This window comes from Equus caballus, chromosome 28, assembly GCF_041296265.1.
Source record: "Equus caballus isolate H_3958 breed thoroughbred chromosome 28, TB-T2T, whole genome shotgun sequence".
NCBI classification, from domain to species: domain Eukaryota; kingdom Metazoa; phylum Chordata; class Mammalia; order Perissodactyla; family Equidae; genus Equus; species Equus caballus.
The window spans coordinates 27,102,068-27,121,587 of record NC_091711.1 but is presented as its reverse complement, the minus strand read 5'-3'; the positions used below and the strand labels follow the sequence as shown (position 1 = coordinate 27,121,587).

The window sequence follows — 19,520 nt, the reverse complement described above, 5'->3', positions numbered from 1 at the left end:
ATGTAAATCAATATAAAAAATTAGTAGTGAGATATTTTACATTCTTTTACTTATACTAAGTCTTTGAAATTCAGTGTGGATTTTATTATTCAAGTATATCTCAGTTCACATGAGCCACATTTCCAGTACTCAGTAAACAGACGTGGCCATTGGCTACCATATTGGACAGCAAATGTCTATACATTCCCAGAGGTGGAATTGCTCAAAAGAGTATGTGTTGACATGTTTAAGGCTGTTGCCAAATTACCTTTCAAAGAAGTTGTACCTATTTACATTCTGCTTAACAATGCATGCAGTGCCTGCTTTCCCATGTCATTTGTCAGTCAGGCAAAAAATAGTATATCACTGAGTTTTAATTTGCATCTATTTTATTACAAATGAGATTGAACATCTTTTTGTATGTTTAAGCTATTTGTATTTCCTTTGCAGTGGACTATTTTTATGTCCTTTGTCAATATATTTTTTACTGGATTGGTCTTTTTCCGCCTTGTTATATGAGAGGATAAAAATAATTTCTTTATCTACCAGAAATGTTGCAAATATTTTTTCCAGTTTACCTGCTTTTGGCTTTGGTTATGGTATTATTTTGCCATGCAAAAATGTTGATATTTTATGCAGTCAAAATATCAATCTTTTATGGCTTCTCGATTTTGTCATGCTTATAGAGGTCTTTCTCTCTCTAAAATCATTAAAAAATCTTTTCCTTGACCGCTTCTAATCCTCAAAATAAAATTAGGAAACTGATGTTATTATTTTCGTTTTACAGATGAGAGAATGGATACTTAGAGAAATACAGTATTCACCCCATATCCACAGGGGAAACATTCCAAAACCCTTGAGTGGATGCCTGAAACTGTGGATAGCAGCAGACTCTATATATACTAAGTTTTTTTCAAACATACATACCTATGATAAAGTTTAATTTACAAACTAGGCACAGTAAGAAATTAACAACAGTAACTAGTAATAAAATAGAACAACTATAACAACATACTGTAACAACCTATTGATAACTGAGATAGCTACTAAGTGACCAATGGGCAAGTAGTGTATACATCGTGGATACACTGCAAAAAAGAATGATTCACATCCCAGGTGAGATAGAGTGGGATGGTGTGAGATTTCATCATGCTACTCATAACGGCACACAATTTAAAACTTAAGAATTGTCTATTTCTGGAATTTTCCATTTAATTTTTTCAGACCTCGGTTGACCACAAGTAATTAAAACCATGGAAAGCAAAACTAGAGATAAGGTGGGGCTGCTGTATTAAACAAATTGCTTAAAGACACCAAACTAACAAACGGTAGAGCTAAGATTCAAATCAAATCAGTCTAACCCTAATGACTATGCTTGCTCTTTTGGCTAAACTGTAATGATCAATATAATCTGTGTCAGATGTCTCACTATTGTCTACTTCTTTCAGGACTATATTAAATATATCATTATTATTAATAACCAAAACATTGCATTAATTCTAGCACTATATTCACACAAATTTCCAGATAAATAGAAATTAGCATTTGGGGCATTCCCAAATGTTGTAAGGATGACTGACCTACTTTGGGTGGAAGAAACCAAGGATAATCAACTGGAACGGAGCAATCAGGGAAGACTAACACACAGGGATGATGACATTTGATCAGTGTCATAAAGGAAAGGTAGAAATTGGACATGGAGAGAAAATAAAAAGATAAAATCAGAGAGAATGAACAGAAAACATTCAAGAGTTGAGTTTATTGAGCTGAAAGGCAGAACAAATAACAATCTTCAGTGAGACCACAAAAACCCTTGACTTCCAGACCTAAGGGTTTGGATATTTTTATGTGAATAGCCAGAAGTCACTGATAGATTTTGAAAAAGGTAGTGACATGATTCAGAAAGATTAATCTGGCTGGAGTCTGTAAGAGCTACTGGAGAGAGAGGGGAGAGAGAGAGAGAAAAAAAGGGGAGAAAAGAGTAGCTCATTAGGGTCCTGGAGAGGAGAATTAATCCATCTCATTATTGTGTTACACAATTATGTTATATTCCTATTACTCATCTTTTCACTAAATTTTACTCCAAATGACAAATTGGGTTGTTTTCAAAACTCAAATTTGTCCTTAAAGACATGGATTCTTGCCCTTTCAAGCTCTGAGGCAAATTCAAAAGAGAAATTTCAGAAATGTCTTGCAGTAACAACTCTGCCAGGATAAATGTACAGCCTCCCAAAGTGAATACCTTGGAAAACATTCCAGTGTTTTTATCTTATTTTCTTTAAAAGAAAAAAAGTCACTTTAGAATCTTATCTCATGCCAAAAACAAATTTCAATTACCATAAGGGAGAAGAAAGTCTGCCTTTCTCATGTGTGACTTTTAGGGAATACATACATCTTATTCCATATGTTTATTTAATAGGTGAGCCTCTTCAAAAGGAAGACTAGTCTGTGGGGGTTCGTCTTCATTTCACATCAATATCTGTCAGAGTTGAGTCTAAAAAGCTGACAGGATTTCAACTGCAAACTGGCTTCCACTAGCGTCATTCAACAGATTGTAGACATCTGTTGTTTTTGGTTGCCCTCCACTCCTACCATATATTCTGGAAAGAGTACCTCTTCCTCTTCCTTCTCTTGTATTTATTCCTTCTCTCTCAAATTATGTGATTTTGGCAGCATAGCCATTCACAGTACCAACCCCCTGGCCTAGGAGTAGGCTCATGACACCTGCTGGCTTGACCAACCAGTCTTTCCCAGCAAGCTGTATATTCTGAAGTGGAGAAAGCGGCATTCCCTCTTTTGTCTGGATTTACAAGGCTGAGAAAATGTGAGGCTGGAGCCACCTACAGTCCTGTCTCCCTCCATGGACAAGAAGCCTGTCTGCAGTGGAAGAGAATGAGACCAAAACAGAGAAGGACAGAGATGTGTGAATGAGGGGTAATCAGGAGAGATGGGGAGAAAATGGTGTTAATATCATTTAAGACCATGAACCCTCCCTTCTCTTTCCATTAATATGAACCAATGAATTCCTTAAACCGATTTAATTTGAGTTTCCAGTACTTGCAATCAAGAGTCCTGAATAATTGCAGCTTTTACGAATTAGTTTCCATACACCAATCTGACTTCACAGTCTTTACCTCATTCAATCTTTTTGAATCCCGTGTCTCCGCTAATTACGTCTCACTATATTCTCTTAGCTTTTATCCCACCCCTCTGGCCACTCCATCTTGGTCTCCTTCTGGCACTTTGCCTCTGGATTTTCATGCTATGCCTTTCTTCTTGTGAAATAGCATCAAAATGTACAGCTTCAAAAACCATTTCTATTCTATTTATTCTATATCAGACGTGCCACAAGCACCCAAGCTCAAAGGAGCTACAGAACATCTATTGTTTTTGACACCAAACCTGCTCCTCCTACTACTATATTCTGCATCTCAACCAGTTAACCCATCATCCATGCAAAAGACCAAACCAGAATCCCAAGTATCATTGATAGAGTTCTCCTCCCCTATCTTCTCTCTCCCTCCACGTTCTATCAATCATTAGATCATATAGATCTTACTTTCTAAGTATCCTTCAAATTAGTACCTACTTTTTACCTTAACATACCCTCCCTTAGTTCAAACTATCTAGTCTGGGATACTGTTATCTCCAGTGAGTCATCTTATCTCCAAGTATGTCCCTTTATAATAAATGTTCCATACTATTGCCAGAAGGAACTTCCTACAAAGCAAATATGATCATTTCACTCCTCTCCTGAACATGCTTCAGGAGATGACGCCCCATAGCTTCTAGGATAAAGTTCTAACTCCTTAGCTCAGCACACACAGCCATTCTTCCGTCACCAAATATTTATTAAACACTTACTAGGTCCCAAGTACTATGGCAGATGTTGTACTTACAGAAAACAAAATAAAAACATGGTTTCTGCCTAAAAGAGCTACTAGTTTTGCTTTTGTGCAAGTAGGTTTCAAATTCTTTGGAGAAAGTCACTAAACAATAGAGACTTGATGGAAATTTACAACACAAATGCTGTGATTCAGGTTTCTTTGCCCTTTCTATGAAAAGACATCAAATATTTGATCCAAGAGACCCAACCTGAGTTATCTGCCTACTACAGACTCACTCTTACTTTTAGCCATTTTGTTTCAACTGTGATGAGGCTCTTCTAGAAAAGATTAAAGGAAGATTCAGCCCAAAGAGTGACTTTTTGCATCTCTCATAGCTACTGATTGATATTAGCACTCAAGGAGGTACAAACACCACAGCCCTGCACTCCTATATCTCGATGGAGGATGCTTTGTCTGTCTGTATCCACATGAGCTCACCTTTGGGTCAGATAACCATCCTGTGCTTTCTAAACACAAAATAAAAGATGTGTTATATCACTTGGTTTCTAATAACATGCCACATACTTTGATGTAACATTATGGGGTTATATTATCTAATTGGTTTGGTGCATGCTTCCCGTCTACTCCTATAATAAAGGGTACATTAGTTTTGCTTTATGTGTATGAATTGCCTTTGAATAAGAACAGCTGCTCTCATTTTAAATTAGAGAAAAAACTAGGAATTATATCAGAGGGAACAATCCTTCACCTGATAACCTAATGGATTTTTTTTCCTTCTAATTTCCATGAGTCTAGACACATCTTTTGTGAAGAAAAAATGCTTTCTGGATGTTAATTTGGCAGCTGGAAATTTTTGCCTTGGTTCACCTGGACTTTCATCACTGATTTCAGCCTGGGAGGAGCGAGGAGTTGTCTCACAGAAACTATTTTTGAAGACTGACTAATAATGGTCTGAGGGTGACTCATGGTGCAGGAAGGTATGCATTCAGCAGAGTGTTGAACAGGAAAAAAGGGTGTTTGATATATTTCCTTCTCCCTGCTGAAGTATTGACCAGAAAAGGTCTTCTTGGGTGCTAGTGAAATTCTGTATTTTTATCTGGGTGCTAGTCACTAGGTGTGTTCGGTTTGAATAAGTTCACCGAGCTATATGCCTACGATTTGTGCAGTTTTCTGGATGTATGTCATACTTCAGTAAAAAGTTTTTTAAAAAGCCCTGCAATATCCTTTCCCCACATGGAGGATAAGTAGACGCGAGTGCATCTGTGTGCACACGCATGTACACACACTCGTGCTTCCTCTTCACACCAAGGGATTATTTTTCTAAAAGCACCTCTTTCTTTTAGAGAGAGACTGCAAATTCTCTTTCTCCTTTATTAAACTCTAAATTCCTTGAGAGTAAGGCAAGTGTCTTAGTTTTTACTCTCTATTAGAGCTAGCACATAGAAGATAGTTGATATATGCTGAACTAATAAATGAAGGAATGAATAAATGACAAAAGTAGAGAAATTAGGAACAGGTTTAAATGACTCAGAATAGGACTATAGTAAATTGGCACTGTCTACATTGTAGAAGACAATTATGTTCATGACTGTCTCAGACATGAGACAGTTTCTATAGATAGCTTAAATCTCATAATGCTGGTAAGCGTTAAACATAATGTTTGACCAACCAAACCAGCCTATTCCCCAATATTACCAGATAAATGTCAGCAAGAGTAAGGTCTCTGTTGCTTAGTGATTGTCTTTAAAGAGTGTTGTCACTACAGTACTCTAGGGTAAAATAGGCTTATAGTTGGAGTGGGGGACACGGCACCGCCTCCATCGCCCATGTTATAAAATCCTCATTTATGTCATGAGAAGAGTCATTGATATTAGAGGGACTTGACCTGATATATACAGTTTAGTTTTTTTGTTTGTTGGTTTAGACTTTATCTTGAAAAAGAATTCCATGCTTAGACTATTAAAGAACCAAGAGAATAGAACAGGTAGAATGTTTTAAAATGTGTCTAGTCAATGACCTTTACCATTGTTTTTATATTAGGTTTTTAGAAAGTTCCTCTGGAATAACAGATATCATGCCATCATTCGAGAAGCAGGGGTGGAGTAGTAATACTTTAGTTATATATTTTTGTGTACAAATTACTCCAGAAGGTAATGGCTTAGAACAACAGTAAACACTTATTATCTCTCATGGTTTCTGTGAGTTGGGAATTTGGGAGCAGCTATGCTAGGCAAATTGAGGCTCAAAAAGGGTTAAGTTGCCCAAAGTTATACAACTAAGTAGCAAGGCCAGAATTTGGAACCAGGTTCTTTGCCTCTTAATGACCAAGTGTGACACTGGTCACCAGGATACCAGTTAGGAAGCTATTGCAACAGCCAAAGCAAGAGTTAAACTTGGACAGTTGCAATTTACAGGACAGATACGAGGGGAAATATTTTGGCAGCCAATTACAGGACCACGCTGAGAGCCAGGCAAAGGGGACTCCTGCCCTTCACACAGTGCTTTAAAATCTGTATTCTGGTCACTCCCCTGTGTACAGAGCAAGGCCCATAGGAATTGCTATTTGTATACACTACTCTTTGGCCTGAGAAGTAGCCAAGAATTCAGACAGAACTTCATAGTCAGGCAGAGGGGTGGTGGTCCACAGGCAGGTATATGAGGCCTCTCAGAGTGCTGGGTGGAGCCAGGGGTGAAAAGAGAAAGGAGACAGGCCACAGCTGGGAGACATCTCTCCTGCACAGCCAAGATCCTGTGCAGCACTCCAAAAAACTCAAGAGTCCTACCTTAAAATCTGGCCTTCCAGGTCATTATATAAGTGCATTTGTCAAGTTAGGATGACAGAAAACCTTTTAGTTTAAAAAAACTGTGGCTTGATTTACAATGTTTAAGTATTTGAATATACACTTTATGTACCTTTATTTGTACCCTGGTTGATTGAATATGATCATATTGGAAATTTATTTTTGTGGCAACATTGTTGGCTAGATAATCTTCAAATTCTCATACTATGAAGCCCTAGAAATGCTGGATAAATATAGCAAAGATTCCACTAAATTATAGCTGAGATTGTAAGATCAAACAAGAAATCCCTAAGGAGAGAAAGGGAGAAATGAAATCCAGGGTACAGAGGGTGTGACCTGATGCTGTAGCTTCACTAGATGAAGCTTTTGGTTTTGTTAACCTAAGGGCATTGGTTTTAATGCTTGTGAGGCCTGGAACTGTACAGAGTGGCAAGTTAGAACTAAGATCTTTGCATAAAGTGAGATCTTCAAAAGACTACGTAGTCAGCAGAAAATGACTCCTCAAAGATTCTGCATTCTAACGCCAGGAGCCTGTGAATGTTACCGTACATGGCAAAGGGGAATTGAGGTTGCAGACAGAATTAAGGTTGCTAATCAGCTGATTAAATAATGAGATTATCCTGGATTATCTGAGTAGTCCCAATGTCATCACAAGCATCCTTAAAGGCGGAAGAGGAAGGCAGAAGAAGTCAGAGCCACGGAAGATGAGAAAGACTCGACCCACCATTGCTGGTTTTGGAGATGGAAGGGGGCCACCAGCCAAGGAATGTGTGCAGCCTCTAGAAGCTGGAAAGGCAAAGAAATGCATTTTTTCTTAGAGTCTTTAGAAGGAATCAGGACTGTTGATACTTTGATTTTAGCCCAATGGGATATATTTTGAACTTCTGACCTTTAGAACTATAAGCAGTTTGTGGTAATTTATTACAGCAGCAATAGGAAACTAATTATAAACTTCATTCTCCTGAAAATGTTGGACTAGGGGTCCGGCCGTGTGGCCGTGTGGTTCAAGTTCCACGCACTTCACTTCAGTGGTCTGATCCTGGTTTGGATCCTGGTTGTGGACCTACACCAGTCATCAGCCATGCTGTGGAGGCATCCCACATACAAAGTAGAGGAAGACTGGCACATATGTTAGCTCAGGGCTAATCTTCCTCACAAAAAAAATTAATTAAAAAAACCGTGTTGGACTAGAAGACAATCTGCTCATTAACACAGGTAAAGAACAAGGAATCTTATCTAATCTCCTGGGGCTCTAGATAAAAAGACTCCCCTGAGAATTTGTTACCACAGCCCTGCCCATCACTACTTGTAGGGTCTGGGACCCCTAAACTGAGAAATTATCAAAATAATTGCTCCCAGGGAGAGGTTCCTGGCAAAATCCCCTCTGGAAGGGTCCAAACTTTGGCCAGGCCACACAGCATTTACACAGATAAAGTTCTGATCATACCCTGCTCGAAATAACAATCCAAATTTTTAAAAAAGGAGAAAATAATCCAGCATAAACCAGATTAGGCAGATATAACAAGCAGCAGAATCAATATCACAAGAGTATCACATGGTAGAAAAATCTGACAGAAAAAGGAAAATAAGTAGTTAAAGTGATTGATAACATAAAAGAATCAGAATCATAAAACAGTACTATGGAAAAGAGCAGGCAGATTTAATAAATAACCAAGTGCACATTCAAGAACTGAAAAAGATAGCCTTTAAAGTTAAAAATTGTATGGATAGATTAAACAGCAGATTTGATAGAATCAAAAAGAGAGTTAGCAAACTGAAAGATAAATCTAAAGGCACTATCCAAAATGACCCCTGGATGGAAAATATAAGAGACAGAGAGGATAGATGTATACATCTTAACACCAGTGTCAAGTAGGTATTTATAAAGAAAGTGATAGGGTTATTAAGCACCAGTCTCTTGACTCTCTTTTCTAGCATGATAAAGGAAATCATACCACCACACATTGAATAATTATTGTCAGTCTTTCCTTTATTGTTCACTAGAAGTTTCTCCCATATCAAAACATAACTTTCAAAACTTAAAAACATTATACTTATAAAAATATAAAATGAAGATGGGACAAAGATTTTATTCAACTTATTAACTAATGAGGGAAGCTGAAGGATGGTAAGGTTTATCTAAAGGGCATTTTTAAAATGTTGAAATAAGATTGCTAGGTTAGACACAAAACTGGTTGCAGTCCTGCAGGACAACGCGTCCATGATGGTCTTTGGGTTACCTTCCCATCACTGGTATCCCTCTGCGGCAAAATTTGTTTGCATTTTTATTGGACAAGAATCACTTGCATGGCTATCAGTTTTTTACTAGTTAACCTCCACCCTTATAGAGATGTAAAATTTCCTAATCAATAGGAAATAAAATGCCAAACACAAGTTCACACCCCTACAGAATCAGATACCCACCTCGGGCACGTTAGACAATGTCTAGCACTCCACTTGTAGGACACCTGGTGATCCCATTTGCCTATTTTCAAATTTTGAATAATTTTTCTTAATATCCCATAGGTTTAGAAAAACTCCTAATAAACTCCATTTTAACATTTATTAACACCAAAATTAGCCCTTCTTTATACTTCATGGGTCTTTCGCAGAATAACTTTAAAGAAAATTCTTCTTCAGTTGGTAATAGGAAATAACATGATTGGACTACTTAAATGAAATTGGTAGAGCTAACATATGATAGGCAACTTTCATTTTACCATAAAAATGACCACCAATGCCACAACTCTAGTGAGAGTTTGCAAACCTGACTGCGTCTTTCCTGCCCACTTTCCATTCAGTCTCCCTACTGCAGCCAGAGTGATCTGAAATGCAAGTCTGACTTCGTCACCAAGGCTGCAAATCCTTCTGTAGCTTTCACACCTCCTTACTATGGCCCCTACAGTATTTTGTGAGCCCATATACCTCTCTAGCCCTTCCTCTCACAATCCCTATACCCCCACCCCATGCTTGCACTGCAGCCAAATTGAACTTCTCTCCATTTCTTGGAAAGCCACACTCCCTTTTGCCTTTAGGTGTCCAAATTTACTATTCTCTAAGTCTAGACTATTTTCCTCCATCTTCAGAGGCTATTTCTTACTTATGTATCTGTACCTAGTATAAATTGACTTAGCCCAGGTTTCCTAGACAACAGAGCCTGAGGCAAGGAATCAGTGCTGATGTGTTATGGAGGGGCCAGGGAGGTGCAATCCCAGGGCAAGCAAGTGTGAAAAAACTTGAGTGAAGTAAGAAAGGATGCGAATCAATGTGCAATGTGTTCCCACCCTGTCTGCTGCTTCATGGTGAGCCTTGAAGAGATACATCAGTTTGCTCAGCAGAGGTGTTCGTTGAGAATATAGGATCTCTCAAGACGACTGCACAGAGAAACAGTGCCTCAGAATGAGAAGAAAGGAGAAAGGGAATCTGTTTGCTCCAATCCCACTTGTCGCTTATTTCCCCTTGGACAAAGTCTACCCATCTGGATTAACTGCCCCACTCTTCTATTTCATGTCATCTGGCCCTTTCTGCAGGCTCTCAGGACACCAGATCCCACATGCGATGGTGTAGTGTGTAGGGGATCAACATATGCAACTCAAATATGCCACTTTGGCATAAGGATTATTATTTTTTCTTTCGTAAGGATTATTTTGAGCAGAAAGCATTTGAGATTCAACAGATGCAGAAAGAAACCTTCCTGGAGCTTCTGACTAAAAGCAGAAACTTCTGAGACATGAGGACTGCCAACAAATCCTCTCTCCCAGGGAAGTTTTACGGCCATTAAGAAGACAGAAAGTTGGCACCGAGATGGACGTGCACAGACAAAATGTACTTCATTAGTTTCCCCCATATATTTCTCTTCCCACAGTTTGTCACCCTTGGAATCCCAAAACCTTTTTCTTTGTCTTGTCACTTCCCTACAAATTTATTGTTCTTTGTTAAAATGCTATATAAGCCCAAGTTCTAACCATCTCTCTGAGCTACTCATGACTGAGTTTTTCCCGTGTGTATGCATGCTACATGTGTTAATAAACCCTCTTTTACTCTCACTAATCTGTCTTTTGTCAATTCAATTCACAGGGCCCCCGTCAGCAAACCTAAAGGATAGAGGAAAAAGTATTTTTTGTTCCCCTACAAGTGTTTCCAGAGTGAGGGGTGAAATGTGCTAGTTTGGGTCCTCTGAGAAGCAGATTCAGGACTGGATCAGATGTCCAAGATATTTACTGGGTGAAAGAACTATGAGGGAAATTGAAGAGGGGAAAAAGGTGGAGAAACCAAGGAAGGTGTAAATCATGATGGAGACAGGGAAGGAAGTTCTAAGAAAGTTTCTGTCAGGCTGATGGAGAATCCTAGAGCCAAAGTCACCTCTCACAGGAGTCCCACGTCTTGCAGGAATGGGCCTGCCTCAGTATCCTTGTGTCACTGAGTCACTGGCTGAGAGCGGCCTAGGGAAGCAGGGCATTAGCCCCAACACAGTAGTGGATCCAGGGCGTAGAAGCTGGAGTCATCCATCAATCCTGTTTCCCTCAGCAGATTTGAGTGTTGCGTTTTCATGACCACGGGGAGCTAAATCCCTGAATGGGTAGCAGAAGTCAAGATAGAGGGCTTGGGACTCCCAGGACCCCTGGGGGTCGGGTCCCTGGTGTTGGCAGCACCATCCAGTGTAGGGAGTTGGGAGAATCAGAGGTGGCAGATAAGATTTATGTTTGACACAAAAGTCAAGGTGATTCTTCCAGGAAGCCTACCTTTTAGCATACTAATCTCACATCCTGTTAGGGGCTCCTAGTCTGTGCTCTGTGATTTCTCTATCAAAGCATTATTGTACTTTATTGTAATTGCATGTTGATTAGCCATCTTTCCTGATTGTGTAAGCTCTATGGAGGCAGGGACCATTATCTGTTTTGTTCATGGTCCGCACAAGAAAGAAAGCTGAACAGATGAGAAGCAGAACCTCTCATTTCCACCACTGACACATTTAAACCTGCATAATGAGTTTTTTCTACCTAAGATTCTCTGTCTTTAAAATGAGTCTCTTCTAGAGGTTGTAGGGAGTAAGCTTGTAAAAAAAAATACAGGAAGGAACTTTTTTGTACTCTCAGAATTTTCCTAAGCCCTAAAGATGAGGCCAATGGTCAATAAGTCAATTCACATTCTAAAGACTGCAGAGAAAGCTTCCAGCCACTCCTTCCAGGACTTGCCAAGAGATGGCAAGACAGGCCCTTGTACCCCCCACTTACTCCCACCACCCCACCCATCCTACATAATAAGCAGGTGAAAGTTCATTTGGAAAGGGAATTTGTTGGGACAGAAGAGCACTATGCCTTTTCTCCTCTCGCCCCACAGAGTGTGGAGCAGTGAAGAGTGTTCTTTGCTGGAAAATGGCGTGGAGGGGAGGGGTTCTGGAGAGAAGCACTGTAGAGACCAAAGTGCCTGCAATAGTAGAAGACCATAGACACTTGTCAGCTTAATCTGGGGCCACCAGGAGTGGGCAGGGCTTTGGGGAAGAAGGATTTATGTCCCTTGAGTTTGAAGCAATAATTGAACATGGAGTGTGTGCTTCTGCCTGCAGAAATCTGAAGGTGGGAGACTGACCAGGCAAAGAGAGAGGGCAGCGGTATGGGCGGCCTGCACACTTGGTGTTTGGTGGGGTGGGATGGCATGGAAAGGGTCCCAGCTCTAAGCATCTTGAAGGAATTCCACTCAAGAGGACAGCCTTCCTGAGCTAGGGGACGCCCTAGTAAAGGGCTGTGGAGTATATATCATGGGGCAGGCATGTAGAAGCTGAGCGGAGACTGCAGATGCTCAGATAGACCCACAGATTCTCCTTGGCTTTTCCCGGGCCATTGGCTGGCGGCAGCTGGGAGTGCAGTATAGGCCAGAGTGAGGGCCTCTGAGGACCCACATTCAGAGTCTGCCACTCAGAGGGCACAAGCAAGTTATAGTGGCACATGGGACCGGCCAGGTGGCACAGCAGTTAAGTGCGCACATTCTGCTTTGGCGGTCTGGGGTTCGCTGGTTTGGATCCCGGATGTGGACATGGCACTGCTTGGCAAGCCATGCTGTGGTAGGTATCCCACATATAAAGTAGAGGAAGATGGGCATGGATGTTAGCTCAGGGCCAGTCTTCCTCAGCAAAAAGAGGAGGATTGGCAGCAGTTAGCTCAGGGCTAATCTTCCTCAAAAAAAAAAAAAAGTTATAGTGGCACAAGACACATGAGATCTTTACTCTTATCTCACCCTCCTTCCTCCTGGGCCCCACAAGTGCAAGAAGAAAGAAACATCAGGAAGCAGGACAATGAAATGATGAGAAGAGTTGAGAAAACAGACCTTGCCTTCTTCCTCACTGAAGGAATGCAGGGAGAAAAAGAATCTTCGAATTGGAGGTAAGATTGACATTTTGATTTATACTAGACTGGACTTCATAATACTTGAAGGTGAATCTCATCTCCCCAATGGGACTCGTTCTTATATTAAAAGTGACTGAAAAACATTATGAAGATCACAGCACAAAACATATCCAGGGTGGGGAAGAGAGATTCAACAGAGCTTGTTCAAAGGCAGTGGCTGGAGGAAAATAACAGGTTATAAACCATGCCTTTTGGAGAATTTCAGAGACAGGGGGATAATGAGAAAAATAAAATATTAGAAACAAATGAAATCTCTTGCAAATTTCCATTCTGGTTGTCAGGAAATAACTTTTATTGCATTTAAAAACAAATTTTAAAAAATTACCTATGTGGTTATTCCTGTTTTCTGCAAGGATTTTCAGAATAACATCTTTTTAAGTTGTAGCGTTTTTTGTAAGGTGTTTGTTCTGTAGAATTCACAGAAATCTTTTAAATGTGACTGAGGGAGCATCTCTAGAGGTCAAAAGTTTAAGCTGTGTAAAACAAAGTCAAATTTAAAATCTTCGTGTCAAATTCAAAGTAACAGCCAAACTTAAATGAAAAACCATATTTCAGTTATTAGGTGAGTTAACCCATCACTAAAGAGTAAACTTGGCTGCAATTCCATCCTGTCACGTGCCCTCCCCCCAGACTATGTAGGTTGGTTTCTGCCTCCTGTGAGCTCTGTGTAATTCTGACATTCTAGGATTGGAATGTGGTTCCCATTTTTATATCACCTTTGACTCAGAATCCCTAAGTCCCTGAACTAGTTCAGTTGACAGATCTCCTTTCCTCCAGCACCCTAGATATGGACCAGTCCTTCCTTGGTTTCCCCACTGATGTCTGTCTTGAAGGCATCTGAAACAAGAGATCCAATTCAGAGATAATTTAAAAATAATTGATAAGCCATCCCCCTTCATCCCCTTCCCTAGTTCCCTAGAGAGGTTGGTGAGGGAGCATGGTGCCCTCCTTAGTGCTTGGAATGGGTCTCAAGGCAATTTCAAAGACAGAAGGGAACAGTATACTTCCCCTCTAGATAAACTATGCCCATCCTCCTCACTTTTGAAAGCTGCTAATGTCAATTTTGGTTTTAAATAACACATTTTTGTCCTCTTCATTTCACATCTGTCACGTGAACTATGCCAGAATACATTTAATAAAGAAGTCCATGCTAAGCATTAATTATGATACCAATATACCAGTTGTATTGTATTCTGATGTAACTCGCACTAGTGGATCTCAAAGAGCTTCCCCAGATTTAATTAATCCTCAGTTTTGCTAATGAAAAGCATCGCTTCTACCCGGTGTGAGTTTGGGTTTCTAATCTGTTCCTTAAGGTCACCTCATTTTTCTTGAAAATGTACATTTATAATTTAACAATTCAGATCTTTCACATTCCCTATTAAGCAATTATTTTGATTACTTCATTATCTTTCATTTTTTTTCCTAGACTATTTAGGTTGGTTTCTGCCTACCGCTAGCCAAGTGTAATTCCGACATTCTCTCTCGCTCCCTTTATTAGCATGATTTGCATTAGCAAGGGATTCATTTTCATTCTGAAGACTGAAAACAATTTCATTATCTGATAAAAATTATCTCCTCATACGCTATAAGAAGCAATTCTCCTCATTTATGGTCTCATTAGGCATTTCATCTTCCCAATACATCTTCTCAATTCTTCCTCTTTCCGGAAGTAATCATTCTTGGGGCTCAACTAACAATATCTTGGCTCGCATTCTCATTTTTGCCTTCCTTTCCTCTTCTGTTCTTCCTTTTCCTAATATAGTAACTGCATCATCTGCTCTGAATCCCTGTTATTTCCCTCTCTTCCAAAACATTTTGTTCGGGCTTCGTTTTAACATCTACACCGCCGTATTGTCAATTGTAAGTTTACATTTCCGTTACTCTTAATAAACTATGAGTGTCTTATGGGCTGGCTCACAGCTAACGGATCATTGTGTTTTCAGGGGCTGAAACTGTGCCCAGTGGACAGCAATGATCAAAAAATATATATTGAGTAAATGAAGGACTAAGTACACAGGCATACTCATTTTTATTTTGAAAATTTACACTTTTCAAAACGCAGGAGAGAGTGGAGAAGCCAAAGCAACTTGCCGAGGAACTAGATCCGTTGGACAAACTGAGGGCAAGTTGAAGAGATGTACAAATTGTAAGTAACAGGAAAGAAAGCAGTTAAACTTCCCCAGTGGGAGCTAAAACACACTTGAGGCTGCAAGAGGCCAGTTGAGCAAGAGGAAAAACTCAAAGTAATATCTGGAGTATTTGGAGACATCATAAATGATCAGATAGGGCATGACCCAAGTTTGAACTGGCGGCTTCTGTGCAAGCAAGATATTGAATCACGACTATTTCTTCTCACCAACTTTCCCACAGCTGACAGATATTGCTGAAAAATTACTTAGTCCGATGTCACCTTCTTGATTTATTTACCCCTTGAGGAGGAAAAAGAGTAATCAGAATACTTCTTTTTCACCATAAGCATGCAGAAATATAAGAAATGCTTAAGCATCATCCTGTGCATTGAGTCAGTCCCATGGGATTGCCATGGTGCCTCTGCTTGCTGCTTAGAGCTGAGCCTATTTTTAAGGAAACAGAGTTTCCTAGCAGATTTTGGTTATGTTAATTTAAAAATGTATTAAACGTCTAAATAGAGATGTTGAGCAGGCAGTTGGCTGTAGGAGTTTAGTGATAGGGGAGCAGTCTGGGAGGGAGATAAAAATTTGGAAGATTTTAGCACATAAATGATACTGATGGGGTTATCTTGAGTGAGAGAAGAGAAAAGGGAGCATCTGCCAGGAAGGAGAGAGTTTTTTTACTTAAAACTCGGGTCAAACAGTATTTTAAGTCAGGGGTCAGCAAACTATGACCTGTGGGTCAAATCTGGCCCTCTGCCTGTTTTTGTTCAGTCCTTGAGCTAGGAAGAGTTTTACGTTTTTGAATTATTAGGAAGAAAATCCGAAGAAGAATTCCATGACACCAGAAAATTATATGAAACTCAAATCAATAAATAAAGTTCTACTGGAACACAGCCTGTCTCTCTACGGCTGCTTTCACGCTACAATAGCAGAGTTGACTGGAGACAGCAGAGACACAAAGCCTAAAGTATTTACTGTCTGGTTCTTTACAGATAAAATTTGCCGACCCATGCTGTGGGGTGAGAATATGAGGCCCAGAACTGCTATGGCCATTGTTGCTGCCGTGAGGGAGAGCAGTCTGAGTATGAAATGTCACAGGGAAGAGGGCTGCTGAGATACCTGCTGAGAAATGGAACCAGAGCCCGGAAGTGACTGTGAACGTGTGGAGTGAATCAAATCTGAAGCCCACTTTACCTCTGGACTTTCCAGCTACGTGAGCGAATAAATTCCCTTTACTGTGTGACCCGGTCGGAAGTAGATTTTCTATTTTTCAAAAACCAAAGATCCTTAACTAATCCAGTGATAAGATTCAGATGTAATCTCAGTCCTTTTTGCCTTTAATATACCCAAACTTGAGTCAAATCTACCAATTCCTAGCCTATGATAGTCCAAAGCCATTTGTATGATTTCTACAAATTCCCGAAGACTTACTGTCTTAGTCAGTTTGCTGCTATAACAGAATGTTATAGACTGGCTGGCTTAAACAAAAAACACTCCTTTCTCACAGTTCTTGAGGTTGGGAAGTCCAAGATGAAGGTGCCAGCCAATCCAGTGTTTTGTGAGAGCCCTCTTTCTGGTTTGAAGAAGGTTGCCTTCTTGCTGTATCCTCATGTGGCAGAGTCAGAGCTAGCTCTCTGGTCTCTTCTCATAAGGGCACTAATCTCATCACGCAGACTCCACCCTCAGGACCTCATCTAAACCTAATTATGTCCCAAAGGCCCCACTTCCAAATACCATCATTTTGGGGGCTTTGGTTTCAACAGATGAATTAGGGGGGGAAACACACACACTAACTTTCAGTCCGTAGCACTTATATTCTCACGGTCCTTGCTCATGAACACCATGCCCATGACATATGCTGTCTGTTTTTGACCCATTCTACCTCATCATAGGTTTCCCAAGCATACTTTACACCTATCATTTTGTGAGGTTAGTAATTTTACTTAAGGTTTAAGGGATCATTGAAAGGGGTCACTTTGTCCACTACAACCTCCTACCATCTCACGACAATCCGTTCTGTTCTCCTCTTTTACTCTTATTCCTGCATTCCCAAAGCAAATGAAGTCCTCTCTTTGTAGGATGACTAACCATCCCAGCTTGCCTGGGACTGTCTCAGTTTTGGGACTGTCTTGGTTTTTGCACTGAAAGCTGCATGTTCCAAGAAACATCTCAGTCCTGGGCAAACTGGAAAGGTGGTGACTCTATCTCCTTGTCTCAAGAAAGTCATCTTACCTGCTTCTCTGAAGCATCAGAGCCAGCCCATATCTCTGGTTCACAGAAACCACCTACTCCAATAGGCTTATCAAAATATCTTCCCAATCAAAGCAACTCTCTCCTTAAAGGGAATAACTGTCCCAGATGTTTAGAAAATAAACATTTCTTATCATTAGATGCATACACACTTATGACTGATGTTTTTATCATTATGAAATGTTCCATTTTAGCTCTAGCAGTAATCTATGTCTTGAAATCTGTCTTGATATTAGTATAATCACACTAGAGTTCTTATGTTCACTGTTTATATGGTATACATTTCTCCATCCTTTTATTTTCAACCTGTCAGTGTCTTTTATTTATAAAAGATTTTACATAAAATCTCTGCCTTTTAATTGGAAGTTGGGTTCCATTTACGTTTAAAATAATTAATGACATGGTGGAATATAAGTCTAGTATAGGTTATTTAGTCTTCTAGGTTGACCTTTTTTTTCTTTCAGCACTTTAAAGAAAACAATCCATTATCTTTTGCCTCCAATGTTTCTGATGAGTGTGTCATCCTTTGTTCTTATCACTGTTCCTTTCCTTAGTACGTTGTGTCTGTTTCTTCTGGATGATTTGACATTTTTTTCCTGTCTTTGGTCTTCAGAAGTTTGAATATGATTTGCTTGGGTAAAAGTTCTTTTTTGAAGGCAGAGACTGTTTCTGTGAGCCAGAGATGTGGCCTGGCTTTGATGCTTCCTGTTTCACAAGTTTACCTTTTTTTCTCTGTGTTGCTGTTAAGTTTATCCAATGAATTTCTTATTTCAGATATTATAGTTTTTTGTTCTGGGATTTCCATTCAGTTCTTTTCTCTAGTTTCCATATCTTTCTTGATATTCCTCATCTCTTCACCCATTATACCAATCTTTTTCAATAGATTCCCTTACATGTACAGTTACACACCACATAATGACGTTTTGACCAGCAATGGACCACATATATGACAGTGGGCTCATAAGATTAGTAACATAGCTGAGTAATAGGTTTACCATCTGGGTTTGTGTAAGTATGCTCTATGATGTTCAAACAGTGGCAGAATTGCCCAACGACACATTTCTCAGAATGTGTTTCCATCATTAAGTGATGTATGACTGTGTAACAGAGTTACTTTAAAGGCTTCATCTGCTAATTCTAACATCTGGGACTTCCATGGATCTGTTTGACTGTTTTTTCCCTTGATTGTGGGCCACATCTTCCTGCTTCTTTGTATGTATAGTAATTTTTAAATTATATACTGTACACTGTAGGCAGCGTATGGTAGATGATGTATTATCTTCCTCTGAAGAGTGTTGAGTTTTGTTCTAGTAAAGTGCTAAACTGTTGATGAATCACCTTGATCTGTGGGGACTTGACAGGATGGGCTTGCTGTTGTTTGTCCTTAGGCCTCAGTTGTCATCCTTAGTCCTGGGATCCTTAGTCTTAAGGTATGGCCCTCTTAGGGTTTCAAGGAAAAGCACAAAGAATTTATAAGCCCCTTTTACATGGCTGGACTTGAATTCGAAAACTTGTTTCTCCAGCATCAAGCATCTGCTGACATCTCTGCTCAGCAATTTTAACCTCTTGCTAATACTTTCCCCTGGATTCCCTGGGGTCTCATGTGGCGCATGTGCGGTTTGTCGGTCAGCCAACAATCTGAGGGGAATTTGTGCATGAGTTTTGTGGCTCCCCACTCTGTCTCCCCGTTTTCTGGAACGTCCCTCCTTAACTTCCAGTCACTCTGACACACCACACTCTGACTTCTGAATCCTCTGTCCAGTCAGTCAGCCAGTCTCTTCCTGACTGAGCTCTATCCCTCATGTACTTTGCAAGACGAGGAGTGCCTTCAGGGAAAGAAGCTGTCTAAATGTGATGCCACATTGTTTGTTCCTGTTATTTCCAGGATCATGTCCCCTCCAGTTTCAGTCTTATATTTTCAATCTTTCCCCAGGGGCATCAAACAGTTATTTTAATTCTGATCCTATAATTGTTCGCACTGTTTTTTTGGTCTGAAGTACGAAATTGTTATTAGCAGATGTTTGTTCAATAAAAGCTGCTCTGCTATGACCAGAAATGAACTCTTGTTTTGCTTTTTTTAAGATTTTATTTTTTTCCTTTTTC

The 19,520-nt window shown here is 39.9% G+C and overlaps 1 long non-coding RNA gene across 1 annotated transcript; it reads left to right on the top strand.

The window, feature by feature from the left end:
* Nucleotides 1-4,622: 4,622 nt before the first annotated feature.
* Nucleotides 4,623-16,415, top strand: LOC111771101 (uncharacterized). The gene is made up of 4 exons (XR_002804759.2): nt 4,623-4,804; nt 12,888-13,008; nt 15,098-15,181; nt 16,160-16,415. It is a non-coding gene; the product is annotated as an uncharacterized lncRNA (long non-coding RNA).
* Nucleotides 16,416-19,520: the final 3,105 nt, after the last annotated feature.